General features: G+C 48.5%; 1 long non-coding RNA gene across 2 annotated transcripts; it reads left to right on the top strand.

Moving 5' to 3' along the window:
* Window positions 1-272: 272 nt before the first annotated feature.
* LOC109272056 (uncharacterized) lies at window positions 273-14,669 on the top strand. Of its 2 annotated transcripts, XR_008418122.1 has the most exons (5): window positions 273-672; window positions 2,709-2,807; window positions 4,485-4,690; window positions 4,874-4,956; window positions 11,595-14,669. It is a non-coding gene; the product is annotated as an uncharacterized LOC109272056 (long non-coding RNA). The 2 variants fall into 2 exon arrangements; XR_008418121.1 differs by lacking the exons at window positions 273-672; window positions 2,709-2,807 and having other exon boundaries at window positions 3,631-4,690.
* The last annotated feature ends 219 nt before the right edge of the window (window positions 14,670-14,888 follow it).

The following is a 14,888-nucleotide window of genomic DNA, read 5'->3' as shown; positions in this document are numbered from 1 at the left end:
GCTCTCCGATCTAATACTCAACAGAGGTCATGGCATTTGCTCCTTCTCTCCCCTCCTTACCCTGTACCTCACCCTGTCTTCTAATTCTCTGCACACCCACCCGGCAGGGCCAGATCCAGAAGGCACATTTCTGAGGCAGCTCGGTGGGGTGGGAGAGGTGCCCAGCTGCCCCCCAAGGGTTGCTGTGGCTGTCGCTTGCCTATAGTCTCTTTGACAGCTTTGTGCTCCGCGCTATAAATAAATGATTGTGAATGCTTATCTGCTTCCCTCTGTGTGCTTTTCAAGTTATTTTTGGGTGACAGGCCTCTTCTGTGTTAGGTGGGGGCCTGCATTATTGAAGACCATGCGTGCCTTGTCAAAGGGAAATAAGGTCAGCATGCACGTGGGGAGGCTGGGCCGGGCGGACAGTCGATTCGGGCTTGTCTGAGGTTCACAGCACCGTTCATGTCCTCTTGCTGAAGGGTCCCAGGCAGACCACGTGGCCCCCAACACAGTCCAACTGCTCCCCACAGACTACCTTGGGTTCAGGCTCCGCTCGTCACGTTAACTCTGCATCCACAGGCTCTAGTCCCTTAAAACAAGCTACATGGAATTTGCACAGGATCCTGGAAGAGGAGTCGGGATTCTTAGGCAACTATCCAGGCCTGCGGCTTCCTGGTTGGATGGCCTTGGGTGAGTCACTACTTCTCTGTGTCTCAGTATTTTTGTCCATAAAATGACACTGCTGATCACTGCCCTGCCTGCTTAGAGGGCTGGAATGTGGGTTTTCATTTCCCTACTATGGCCAGCTCTGGCTGCTGAGGTCCCAGAAACATGGCCAGGGCTCAGAACATTCCTCGGCTCCCCTCCCTGGGAGGCCCTTGGAGGCCAGCAGCCAGGGCCTCAGGGACTTTTCTAGCGTGGCAAACCAAGCTGTATTCTTTTGACCTCAAGCGTCCATGCAAGAAACTCAAAAAGAGAAACCCCGCTTTACTAGGGCTTCACTTAGATCCAAACTCAGAGGAGGCGTCAGACGGAGCTGTCCTCCTCCAGCCCGTCCCCCTCCTCCCTCTGGAGCCTCTCAGCGCCCTCGGCCCTCTGACCACCGACTTTCCTCAGAGCTCGCCTTCTGTTCCGGAGGAAACCTCCTCAGCCCCTTCCTCTTTCTCACTGTCCTGTGCCACCACCCCCAGGCCTGCCCCTCCAACCATCAGCGCATCTGTCCCTCAAATCCCTGTACCCCTTCCTCCGCATTTCCAGGCCTCCAGCACCTGTGGTCGGACCTTAAACCTTTACACTATTGGGTCTGAAGACCATCTGCATCTATTGTGGTTTTCTGAGTCTTAATGAGAAGGAATCGATTCACCAACGGGAGGGGTTTTTGTAAAGCGCAGCACCAAGGTGTCTGAATACTTCAGGAAAATGCCCGTTGCCTTAGGAATCCTTCCTCCTTATTTTCAGGAATTTCTTTTACCTGCGTCTGTCCCTGCCGGGTCACGCTCCTCATGGGACTTGTTGGGCTCTGGCTCCAGGCCTTCTAAGCCTGAACACTTGACTGTCTTCAGGATCCCTACTTCTGTGGCTCCCACAGGACGGTCTCTGGATTCCCCTGGCAGGACTCCCTGTTCCCAGCCAGCCGTGGCTCCTTCGTCACTCAGTCGCCAGCCACTGCCCCACCTTCCCTGCCCCTCTGCCCCCCATTGCTCCAGCCCAGTTCATTATCTGGACTTTTTCTGCTTTTCACCCTCCACTGATTTGCAGCAGGTTCCAATTAATAATTTTAAACGGTCACCAATTTTCCCTGAGCCTCAGGCAATAATGGAGATTTAGGTCTAAATTAAAATTTGCTAATTTAGAAACATTTGCCCACTAATCGCTGCTGAAGCTCTATGACTTGGCAGGCTTGTAACTCACCGCTGTCCCTTTCCTGGTCTGATCTCTCTGTCTCTGGAGGGGTTAACTCAGTGCTTCTCAATCCAGGTGATTTTGCCTCCAGGGGATGTTAGACAATGACTGGACACACTTTGGGTTGTTACTACTTGGGGAGGGGAAATGCTACTGGCCTTAGTGGGTAGAGGCCTGGGATACAGCTAAACATCCCACAATGCACAGGAAAAGTCCCCACAACAGAGAATTCTCTGGCTCAAAATGTCAATTATGCTGAGGCTGAGAAACCCGAATATAGAACGTTCCTGGGCTTCTCCCCCAGAAACCTTTCCTTGCACAGCCCTGCATTCTCTAGAGCTGGACTCGAAGGTTTTGTTTCTAGATATCTAGAAACTTACAAGTGCAAAATTATCTTCTTAGTTGTTCTAGGTCTGTTTTCTTTGTTTATTTTAATGGATCCAATACTCAAACTCAGAAGATTTTGCCAGGAAATCTGTATTCACAGCTTGTGCTGGAAGATGGGAGATCTTTTCACACTGGTCTCCAGTTCCCAGGTGGCAACATCCAGTGGGAGGTAGCAGCTCCCCATAGCCTTGTACATGGGTCATTACCTACCTGGTCACCAGTCTCCGCCATTCCCTGTTGCTGTTTGACCTTGAGTATCAGTTGCCACTTATTACCATGCTTGTTCTGCTGTTTTCTCATAGCAGAGAAAAACACGTGTTCCAATCCTGAACCAAAAGTGTGAAAATCGCAGGTAGACTGGGTTGTACCCACATGCGTCTCTCATTTTTATCGTCTACTTTGTTTCTGGGCATTTGACTGTGCACTTCTTGCTCCAGATGGCTCCTGCTGAGCATGGGAGTGACCCTTGACTCCTGTAGAGTCCCTCCCAGGCCCAGCCCTGCAGATTCACAAGAGGCCAGCAGGGTGAGTGGAAGGTAATTCTGGTGTTCCTTTTAAGCTTCCTGCTGGGAGGTGGGGCTCCTGTGGATTGGGGTTCCCAGTGGATCCACATCAAACACTCCCCATGGAGCTCTAGAGAGAGCTGCAGAGCAGGCCTCGGTCACTCAGCCCGAGGGAGCCCTATCCCCACCCCATTTCCTAACACAGCGTTGGTGAATTGGTCCACGAGCTAAGGCAGGCTTGCTGCCTGCTTTGTCAATAAAGTTTTATTGGTGGATAGTCATTGCCATTCACTCACCTATTGTCTGTAGCTGCTTTCCCGCTACACTGGCAGAACTGAGTAGTTTTGCCAGAGACTGTATGGCTCACAAAGCCTAACATAATTTACCACCTGTTTCTTCACGGAAAAAGTTTGCAGACCCCTGTCCTGACATAGAAGTTCCTGTCATTTATATACACTTTGCAGTTTACAAAGGACTTCTTTTTTTTTTATATAATGTAATTGTATTACTTATTTTTTAATTTACATCCAAGTTAGTTGACATATAGGGTAATAATGATTTCAGGAATCGAATTTAGTGATTCATCACTTACATACAACACCCAATGCTCATCCCAACAAGCATCCTCCTTAATGCCCCTTGCCCGCTTAGCCCACCCCCCACCCAACACCCTGCCAGCAACCCTCAGTTTGTTCTCTGTATTTAAGAGTCTCTTATGGTTTGTCTCCCTCTCTGTTTTTACCTTATTTTTGACAAAACACTTCTTTTGATCCTCCTAACAACTTCATGTTGTGGTCAGGGAAAAGATTATAGAAAGTGTCAACAAACATTTTTGAGCAGCTGGGGGGGGGGGGCAGGTGCTGAGCTCCCGTCTTTCACATGCATTTGCTCACGGCAGCCTTGGGAAGTAATGACTTTAACTTTACAGAAGCTCAGAGAGGTTAAGTGACAGGCCCACATTCACCCTCGAGTCCACCTGGCTCCCTGCCAGGCCTCTCTGCTCTCCAGCTTGCTCTGATGCAGCAATCTCGACCCTTGGCTGCATGTGGTGGAGGTCTATCACCATGGCACAGCCGTGGAACCCCTCTGCCCACACCCCCGGCACAATCGCTAGAGTTATAGCCTCTCCTCCCCCAGGCCTCGCACTGGTGAGTCACTAGGAGTAGAGGAGTGTTGAATTAAGGGTCAGTCCACCCTACTTGGTTCTTGCCCCCTCTTCCCAAATTGCCCAAGGATGGATGCCCCATGAACTGCTGGGAAAATTCTTCCCCGGGTACCTGACAGCCTCCATCCTTGACCAGCATTGCCAGGGGGAAATAGAGGCTGTGAATGCCCAGCCTAGCTCATCCTGACCCTGACCACTGGAGATGCCAGGATGAAAGGGCCAGGGACATGGGGAGAGATTAGAAAGGAAGACAAAGGGAGGGGGTCTGAACTGAGAAGAGCACGGCCCGATGGCCGCAATGGGGACAAGGGCCAAGGAATCAGGGCAAACAGAAAGCAACTGTGTGTTTCACTGCAAACAGCCTGCCGGCCTGTGAAGGGTAATAGATGGGAAGTTCCAAGGGGCTGTAATCCAGTCCGACAGAACAGGCCACACAGAACCCACACACCTCTGTGGAGTAGTTTATGCCACATTAACTCTGTGCACTTGGGCCTCCATGTGCAACCATGTGTGTCTTGACATCCGTGTTTTGTGTGAGCAAACAGGGCTAGCCAAACCCACGGGACCGCTGGATGGTTTCACGCATGGGAAATGATGGGAGGTGCCGGGAAGAAGTGCTGACCCCAAAACATCTGGGCCTGCCATGAAGCCTGATGTCCTCCCATTTTAGATTCCTATCCTGCCCTGGTACAGTAACCGGCACCCGACAGATGCTCCGTAAACATTAACTTGAACCCGTCCTTTCAACTGGGTGAGATATCTTGTGTACATATCTGCGTATATACATATCTACATACATACATATGTATGCAGAGATTCTATTAAATGTAAAGTCCAGTACAAATGTTACCTATGTTTTCCATTATCGTTATCCATGTATTCAATACAAATTGAGTGCCCACTGCATTAATTGCTTTCCTTTTTTAACTCGCAGAAGAGGTTGGTGTGAGAGAACAGTAAACAAGCCGGCTGTACGTGCAGCAGCCTCGGCCATGTGGCTGTCAGAGAGGAGGCGAGGTAGGTGGGGCTGTGGAAGGAGCCAGGCTGGCAGCTTGGACTTGACCTCACAGGCATTCAGTAGGGGCCGTGGCCCCTTAAGCACAAGGACAAAGTGGGGGGTTGGCAGTCGGCCTGGCATTGGCATCAGGGAGTCCTCAGGTGGGGGATCTAGTTGGGAGGCAGGTGCCGCTGGTCATGATCACGGTCATTACCTAAACACCCTGCCGCTCTGGAGCACTGGCGGCATAGCACGGAGATCTCCTTATCTCACGGAATCCTCCCAGCAACCTGAGAGATTTATATGCCCCCCTTTTCCAGTAACAAAACCGAGGCTCAGAGCTATGGGGTTGCAGAGGTGCTATGATATGACAACAGGCCTGGAGGGCAGGGATACCTAGCAGGACTCCGCAGCAAGGTTTGAAGCAGACCAGGTGGATGGTGGCTGCCTGAGGCTGTGCAGCTCAAGGGCCCAGAAAATGAGAATATAGTGGGGCTTGTCCGCAAGCTTCGGGCCTCAGGGGCCCCTACCGGAGGACAGACAGGGCCAGTTGCCTTCCCCTAGCAGGAGGAGGCCAACTCCCAGAGTGCACAATGGCTTCCACTGTTGAGTCAGGGCATCCGAGGGGCCCCCGTGTCCAGTGAGGTTGTGATTCAGCAAGAAAGCAAGTCACTTCCTTCCTTGCCAACTGGTAGCAAGGCCATGGGCTGCTCTTCAGCCTGAGGTTCCCCTTGAAGACTGTGTAAGCCCACTCCTATCCTCCTTTCCCGCAACAAATTTCTTGCCACAGACTTTTTATACCATGATGATGAAGGCCAGGTGTGGTGAAAAGACACCTCTGTGCTTCCGGAGAAAGTTCTCTCCCAGCTCATTCTCTCTCTGGCAACATGCCAGCCTTTTACTCACTGGGCCTGGGAAACCAAACATGATATAAAACAAAATAAAATGACACAGCTTCATTATCTGCCGGAGAAAGATGATTAAGCCGGTCTACTTTGTGTCCTGATGGGCTATCTCTGCACTGTGTGTCCAATGTTGCTTTCCTTCTGGATTAGGACGACAGTATGAACTGTCTGTGGGTTAATTGGTTTCTTGGAAAGTTTATTCATTTCTTCCTCTCCCCCTCTGAAGGCATAGAACATTTCACAGAGTCAAAATGCTCAGCTTCTATTTTATGTGTCCAGAACATAACATGCATCAACCAGACATCCTGTCACAGCCAGTGAGCAGTGAGGTGGGATGCCTTCCCCTCCTTCCAGAGCCTTGTTGCCAACACTGTCAGTAGGGCCCCCAACGGGCCGGGTGTGGACGAGCCCCCCTCGGTGGGTCTGCTCCATGGCTTTCCCTTGGCTCCTGGGAGAAGCTGGACAGAGTTAACAGTGAGCTTGTCCTCGCCTTTCCTATCCATATCCCATCCATATCCAACAGTGTCTTAGGGCTTGACAAGACACCACACCCAGGAAGCCACCCTGGATTACCTGCACAATCATTATGATTACAGAGTCGGTGCAAACCCCCTTCTTCTGTCACCGTGCTAACGATAGGCTTCTGACGCCTGATGACTAAAGTCCAGGGCTAGAGAGGAACATGCCTTTTGCTTTCTAAGATCAGAGGTGCTTATATATGTCTCGTTTCTTCTTGGTTTGTTTGCTTGACTATTAAGGTTATTCTTTTCGATTGCTTTTGAGCCATTTGACAGGTGTGTTTTTCTGGCCCCCAACTGTATTGCCAATGCCTCTGAGGCAGAAACCACACCTAATTATCTGCGGTTTCCAAGACCCCATAATATTCTCAGCACTCGCTGGAGTGGCAGATGATTCTAGGAAGCTGGGCGGTGTCAGGTGGGGTGCCAGGCCATGGTTCCAGAGCAGGCTGCTGGGGGCAAATGCGGACCAGGCAGCTCATTTCAACCCCTCATTGCCTCCCTTTGCACATCTGTAAAATGGAGATCATAATGCCAACCTCCTTGGGTCCTTATGAGGATTAAGTACCTGGTAGAGGGACTGGTGTGTGGTAAACACTGAACACATGCCTACGGGGCTCTTGAGATCCTGTAAACACACAGCACCATGCTCCCTTATGCTGGGCCTCTTGCTTCCTTTCTGGATACCCCACATCTGGCTTGGCCAGTGAGGGACAAGGCTGGAGAGGACACACAACAGGCCAAACAGGGTTCCCACCACGGTTTGTACCTTTTGTATCCCTTCCCAGCACCGAGAGGGAACCTCACTCACAGACCTGGAATAAGGCCTGGAGAGATCTAGGACCTCTGATTTGTTCCCAGACTCCCAGCTAAGGCTGGAAAGTCCCCACCCAATGGCTGGTGTTTATATTTCTATTCTTCCCTCCCCTGGGTGCTCCTGAAACGGATCTGTTGTTCTCCCCAAAGCCCACCCCTGCCAGGGCCCCCGAAAGCTTCATCAACTGAAAAGAAAAGAACCATGACTCAGCAATGGGGGCCCTGGAACCTGATTGAAATCCCTGACAGATATTTATTGCAAAAACATCTCTCTTTATATAACAATTTAATCAGGCCGAGGTGTGGTAAGCAGGGAGGCACCCATTAAGCCCGGCTGTTAAGGCAGCCAAATCGTCTCCTGCTGATGGATGTGGCATAGGCATGGCTGGTCGTTAGAAATTAAAGCGGAACCGAAATCCATTTGCTGCCTGGTGGCGTGGAGCACTGTTGTTACAGCTTAACACAAGCCATCTCTTGTGCGCTGTGAGGCCGACACACGGAAAGCCGCCTCCTGCCCCTGCGCCAGCTGTAATTCAGAGAGAGCGTCACTTTCATGTGCTTTCTCCACGGCCACGGACAATTGACCTCAGGGACACTTGATTTTCCTGGAGCCACAGGTTGGAAGAGGCAGGAAGAAGTGGAGAGAGAGGGAGCAGGTGAGGAAGACAGAGACAAGCCTCTTCTGGGGATGAAAGAAAAGACTGTGCCTTTGAAAAAGAAGGCAAGCTCTTCCCACCCCCTGTGCTTGGAATAACTTTCCACTCAATACTGCACAGTGGTCTCCTCTCTTCCATCAAAGCCACCCTAATACTCCTCCTCTGTGTGTTTTTTATGTCATTGTTGTCCTAATGGCAAGGTGATGCCGGCAGAAGGAGAGGGACATGGCTCGGTCGGACCTCGGGAGCAGGCATAGTTCCAGGACTCGGTGGTGTGTGCATCCTGGGCCGGGAACCGGCTCATCCAGCTCGAGGGTAGCGCCTTGGTCTATCCTGATGGATGCCTGTGCCTGGTATAAATGCAGGTGTTCTGGGACTCAGGCTTCACTGTATCCTGAGCACATTCCCTGCCTCGAGAAAATCCAGCGGGTGGCTTATTTTTGTCTTTGTGTCACTAGTCACTGGCATAATGTCGAGCGCTTAGTTGGTGACTACCAAAGGTTTATTTTGTGGCTGAAAGAATGAACAAATGAATCAAGCAGAATTTTCAGGGTTGGTTATTTCCTCTAAGATTCCTCTCTTCTAAGCATCCCTCTTGGGTCCTCCCAAATGCTCAGAGCCTCTAATACACTTAAAATACAATTTGACTGAATTTGCCTGTCTCTCCCCCTCAACACAATCAGATTTATATGTAACTTTATAGAGCAGCCCTATTTCATAAAGGAGGGATAGGCTTTTGCACTTAAGTTCTTGATGGAATCTCAACATTTAGAAGCATAGACAGTATGTCGCCCATCTGTATGTACAGGTTCTGCAGTAGAGAGAGGGAGTGCATGATCCCTCTAGTCCTAAGTGCAGGGGTGCTAACTGGAGGGCAGACTTTTACAGCAATGACCCGATGCCTGGCTTTATCCCTGAGCTGCGGCACGGGGCCAAGAAGCGTCTAGGAGCAAAAGCGAAAACAGAAAGAGAAGGCTGTCAGCACCTCTCTCCCTGCTGGAGAATCAAACGTCCATCCTAAGAGTCTCTTAGGCTAGGATCCACTCATTAAACCAGACGCAAGTCTATCATTTGCAAGCAATTCATTAGTCTAAACGGGTCTGAATGTCATCCCCATCTAAGGATTCGTCAGACAATTAATTAGAGCACAAAGCTAGAAGGAAAAAAAAAATCCAGTTCACGAGACCAAGTAACAGTCTCATTCGTGATAGTCAACTTTCCTCTAGGTTTCTGAAATGCAGAAGGGGGGTCAATGGTAGTAGGTGCCAATCCGGAGATGTATTGGAGGAGATTTTGCGATGTGCTGGGTTTTGGTTTGCCCACCTGACTGCTTCTCTGCTGTGAGCTGCTCCAAAAGATTCATGGTGCTGAGCCTTGAGTGGTGACTTTGGCTCCCAAGGATCTGAGAGCTGCATGTTGGAGAAAAACAGACATCAAGCACCACGGCACCAAGAAGAGGCTGGCCCTTGCATATTAGACCCAGGTGGTGAGCAGGGGCAGCCTGGGGCACTTCGAGCCGGAGGATTAGGGGACTCAGGAGGAGATGGCTTTGAGCCAGGTCTCATACTTCTGCAGGCTGCTCCACACCACACAGGAGCCAGAGGGACGGTGGCTGGGGCTGCCAGCTCTGTGTCCAGAGTCAAACCCCCAAGATCATCTCTGCCTTCCTTCCTGGAAGAGCTTGCCCCACACCAAAAGACTCAGCCTTTTGGTTCTCTCTGAAAGGACCACAGCAGGAGGCCCCTGAGGGATCACAACCGGGAGCATGGAATTATTCTCAGACAATGCGTGATCAACTTACATTTATGATAGGTTGCACACACACACACTCATTGAACTATTTTACTTCCTATCATACTTCATATCACATCTTAAGGTAATGTAGGCCAAAATATGTTTGGTTGTGTTTTTCTCTGGGCTTTTAGAGAGTTGTGTGCCGTAGGGATTTCTAAACTGGTGTAATGTCATTTATCAAAGGCAGGTGAGGTCGGGACATGCTAGAGAAACATCCTTCTACTTTGTCTGTTTTTTTGCTGAGGACCCCCCCCCCACCCACCCACCACAAAGACTGTAGAAGATGTCACCTCCTAGCTTACCTGGTCAGCCTTCACCAGCCCAGTACTGGAGAGTGAGGCCAAAGTACATTTAAAGATGGGTGTGTTTAGACATAGCATTAACAGGGTGTTGCTGGCAAAGGGACATAGGGGAGGGGGTGTTAGTCTGCATCCCCCAAGATTAAAGGCAAGGATTTTGTTAGGGAAAATGTCCACGTGAAAGAAAGTGGTGATGGGGGTGAGTTGGGGAGGCAGGGATTGCTGTCAGATGGTGATGCAAATATGACTCCAGTGAGGGAGAAGGAGGCTGGGGACGGGGGAGTGGACTGCCAAATGGTCTGGATGGTTTGGCAAAGCCACAGGGGAGTCCTTGAGCCAAAGCTGGCCGAAAGAGGAGTCACCTGTCCCCCAGGAACAGGTCTGCCTCACTGTCTCTGCTGGGCTCAGCCACTGGATGGGGACAACCCGGGGGGGAGGGGGGACATGCCTGGATGCAAAGATGGTTGTAGATTTCAGAGGGCAGTGGCTGGGACCCCGTCAGCCATGCTCCCTGGGGCAGGAGCCTGGGAGGCATGTTCTCAGGGCTTCCGTGAGGCTGGAAATATGCCTGAAGGAGAGGAGACAGAACCCCCAGTAACCCCTTTCAAGGGGTAGGAAGTCGGCCCTCTGTCCCCTCTTGCTCCCAAATGCCCTTCCAGCATACAGCTTTCAGAGCCCACACTAGTGTTTACTTAACCTTAGGATGGTTTGCTCCATTCAATGAAAGTGCCCTTGGGAGGGGTAGCAGATTAAACCTTTCCAGTTAGTCCTCAAGATTAAATAATCATCTAGATTACTTTCTGATCCCATGAAAGAAAAGAACATAGAAATCTGGGCACGGGAACCAGAAGGGAGAGGTGGGGGCACAGTGTTCCACTTCACGTGCCCCCACCCTGGCAGACCTCCTGGAGGAAGAAGGAGAGATAACAGAGTGGCTGGCTGTTTCCTTTCTTTTCTGAGAGCCCACAGTCCCTCGGCCCCCACTGCCGGTCAGGTCTGCAAGAAAAGGGAGACTCAGACAGCAGATGCATCGATGAAGCCCAGGAGGCTCCGAGCCCCGAGGAAGGAAAGCAAGGCGGCATAGATTGAGCATCTATTCTGCACCACGTTCTCCATATGTGTTTATTCATGTGACATTCAGGGCTAGCCTGTATGGTGCTATTAATATCTGGTTTCTAATAGGCAACCGAAGCTCAAAGAGGTTTGCTCAAGCCCAAACGTGGCAGAACCAGGGTGCAAATGCAGTTCAGTGCAAATGCCACATTAGACAGGCAGGGCTCTAGAGGTTGAGAAACCCAGGCCTGCTCTGATGGACGGGTGGGGTGGCTGGTGGGCGGAGCTGGAGAGCTCACATGGAGAAGGCAGGAGGTGGGTGAGTCGTGTTTGGCGGTGGGAGGCTGCTGCTTGGGAGCCTCGTCTCCTATGTCATGAAGCTGGCAGGTGGGATGTGGGAGACCCCCGCTTTCACGGTGTGTTACCTCCAAGCTAAGCTGATGCTTGCTGGTTGGAAGAAGGAGAGTCCTAACAAGCCCCTTGGAACATTCACACTTTAGGACCTAAATACCTTTAGTGGTTTCCCAGTGCTCTTAGCATGAAATTAACATTTTCAGCCTGGCCAGCATGGCTTCCCGAGTCTGCTCCCTTCTTACTGCTCTTGTATCCTCTCTCAGGACCCTCTGCCTCCCTCCCTGTGCTCCCCTCACATCGTCTTCTTGGCTTCTCCACGCGCCACTCCAGCACCTGGTGTTTCCACACGAGACTGTAAGTTGCGTGCAAACGGAGACTGAATAGCAATTGTTGTTGGGTGCCTAAAAAATGCTGCACCCTTAATAGGTGCTCAGTACATACTCACTGAATAAATGGAAAGTGAGATGTGGTGAGGGATGAGGTAGGCACTTCCAGTGAGGGTCAGACACTCCCCTCTCAACTTTCACCTCCAGCAGTGCAAACAATATAAAAAGCCGGATGTGTTATATAACACCTGTCTATGTGAATGGCTGAACTAGTAGGAAAGTAAGAATTCTTCACAGGCCAAAAGCAGTGGGAAAGTCAACATCCTAGGAGGTAAGCAAGAGCCTAAGCCAGAATATCTGCCACACCCTGGGGACTTGAAGCTTCTGTCTTGGGGGCTGCTGAAGCATTCAAGAATCAAGAGATACAGCCCAGGGCTCACCCATGATGGGCAATCTAAAGGAAGACGGCATGAAAGTCAGACCACAGAGGGCTGGATCCTCAGCGAGAGAATGAGCAAAAGACCATTTTGCGGTCTTCCTCCTCCAAACCCATAACTCCAGTCTAACTATGAGAAAAACATCAAACAAATCCCAGTTGAGGAACATCCTACAAAATACCTGATCAGTACTCTTCAAAATAGTTAAGGTCATCAAAAAGGAAAGTCTAAGAAACTGTCACAGCCAAGAGGAGCCTAAGGACACAGGATGACTAAACATAATACAATATTCTGGATGGGAACCCGGGACAGAAAGGGGAAATTAGGTAAAAACTGAAGACAAATGAATAAAGAATGGACTTTAGTTAATAATAATCTATCAATATTGACTCATCAATTTTGACAAATGTACCCACCATACAAATATAAGATGTTAATGGGGGCAACTCGGTACAGGCTACATGAAAACTCTCTGTATTATTTTTGAAACTTTTCTGTAAATATAAAACTACTCTAAAATTTAAAAAAAAATTTTAAATAAAATAAACCCAATATACATAAGGGAAAAGCAAGGAAACTTGTAACTCTTCACTTGATTTTGGGAGGAGAGAGAGAAAGACTGTCTCCTGAGATTCATAGCCATTTATTTAAATTTGTAGTCTAATACCATACTGTCTTGTTGATTACAGCTTTGTAGTAGAGGCTAGAGTCTGGGATTGAGATAGCTCTGGCTTTGGTTTTCTTTTTCAACATTACTTTGGCTATTCAGGGTCTTTTGTGGCTCCATACGAATTTTAGGATTGTTTGTTCTAGCTTTGAGAAGAATGCTGGTGCAATTTTGATTGGGATTGCATTGAATGTATAGATGGCTTTGGGTAGTATTGACATTTTAACAATATTTATTCTTCCAATCCATGAGAATGGAATGTTTTTCCATTTCTTTGTGTCTTCTTCAATTTCCTTCATAAGTCTTCTATAGTTTTCAGCATACAGATTTTTTACATCTTTGGTTAGGATTATTCCTAGGTATTTTATGGTTCTTGGTGCAATTGTAAGTGGAATCTATTTCTACAAAGCTGTAATTATCAAGACAGTATGGTATTGGCACAAAAACAGACATATAGACCAATGGAATAGAATAGAGAACCCAGAATTGGACCCACAAATGTATGGCCAGCTAATCTTTGACAAAGCAGGAAAGAGTATCCAATGGAAAAAAGTTTCTTTAGCGAATGGTGCTGGGAGAACTGGACAGCAACATGAAAGGATGAAACTAGTACACAAAAATAAACTCAAAATGGATGAAAGACCTAAATGTGAGACAGGAAACCATCAAAACCCTACAGGAGAAAACAGGCAACAACCTCTTTGACTTCAGCCGCAGCAATTTCTTGCTTGACACATCTCCAAAGGCAAGGGGATTAAAAGCAAAAATGAACTATTGGGACCTCATCAAGATAAAAATCTTCTGGGGGCGCCTGGGTGGCTCAGTTGGTTGAGCATCCGACTTCGGCTCAGGTCATGTTCTCATGGTCCGTGAGTTCGAGCCCTATGTCAGGCTCTGTGCTGACAGCTCAGAGCCTGGAGCCTGCTTCAGATTCTGTGTCTCCCTCTCTCTCTGTCCCTCCCCCACTCATGCTCTGTCTCTCTCTGTCTCAGAAATAAATAAACATTTTTAAAAAATTTTTAAAAAGATAAAGATGTTCTGCACTGCAACAGAAACAATCAACAAAACAAAACTAAAAGGCAACTGATGGGATGGAAAAAGATATTTGCAAATGACATATTGAATAAAGGGTTAGTATCCAAAATCTATAAACAACTTACAACCTCAACACCTGAAAAATAAATAATCCAGTGAATAAATGGACAGAAGACATGAATAGACACTTTTCCAAAGAAGACATCCAGATGGCCAACGGACACAGGAAAAGATGCTCAATGTCACTCATCATCAGGGAAGTAAAAATCAAAACCACATTGAGACACCACTTCACACCAGTCAGAGTGGATAAAATTAACAACTCAGGAAACAACAGATGCTGGTGAGGATGTGGAGAAACGGGAACCCTCTTGCACTGCTGGTGGGAATGCAAACTGGTGCAGATGCTCTAGAAAATAGAGTGGAGGTTCCTCAAAAAGTTAAAAATAGAACTACCCTATGAACCAGCAATAGCATTACTGGGAATTGATCCAAAGGATACAGGAATGCTGATTCATAGGGGCACAAGTACCCCAATATTTATAGCAGCACTTTCAACAACAGTCAGTTATGGAAAGAGCCTAAATGTCCATCAACTGACAAATGGATGAAGAAGATGTGGTTTATGTATACAATGGAATACTACTTGGCAATGAGAAAGAATGAAATCCTGCCATTTGCAGTAAGGTGGATGGAACTGGAGGGTATTATGCTAAGTGAAGTAAGTCAGTGAAAGACAGATATCACATGTTTTCACTCATATGTGGAACTTGAGAAACTTAACAGAAGACCATCAGGGAAAGGAAGGGAAAAAAAATAGTTACAAACACAGAGGGAAGGAGGCAAACCATAAGAGACTCTTAAGTACAGAGAACAAACTGAGGGTTGATGAGGGGCGTGGGAGAGAGGGGAAAATGGGTGATGGGCATTGAGGAGGGCACTTGTTGGGATGAGCACTGGGTGTTGTATGTACGTGATGAATCACAGGAATCTACCCCCAAAACCAAGAGCACACTGTATACACTGTATGTTAGCCAATTTGACAATAAATTATATTTAAATAAATAAATAAATAAGTATCTGTAGTCCAAA

The sequence above is a fragment of the Panthera pardus genome, unplaced genomic scaffold (assembly GCF_024362965.1).
Source record: "Panthera pardus isolate Hobbes unplaced genomic scaffold, ASM2436296v1 HiC_scaffold_11, whole genome shotgun sequence".
Taxonomy (NCBI): domain Eukaryota; kingdom Metazoa; phylum Chordata; class Mammalia; order Carnivora; family Felidae; genus Panthera; species Panthera pardus.
The sequence above is the reverse complement of the archived record's forward strand: the minus strand, read 5'-3'. Positions and strand labels throughout refer to the sequence as shown.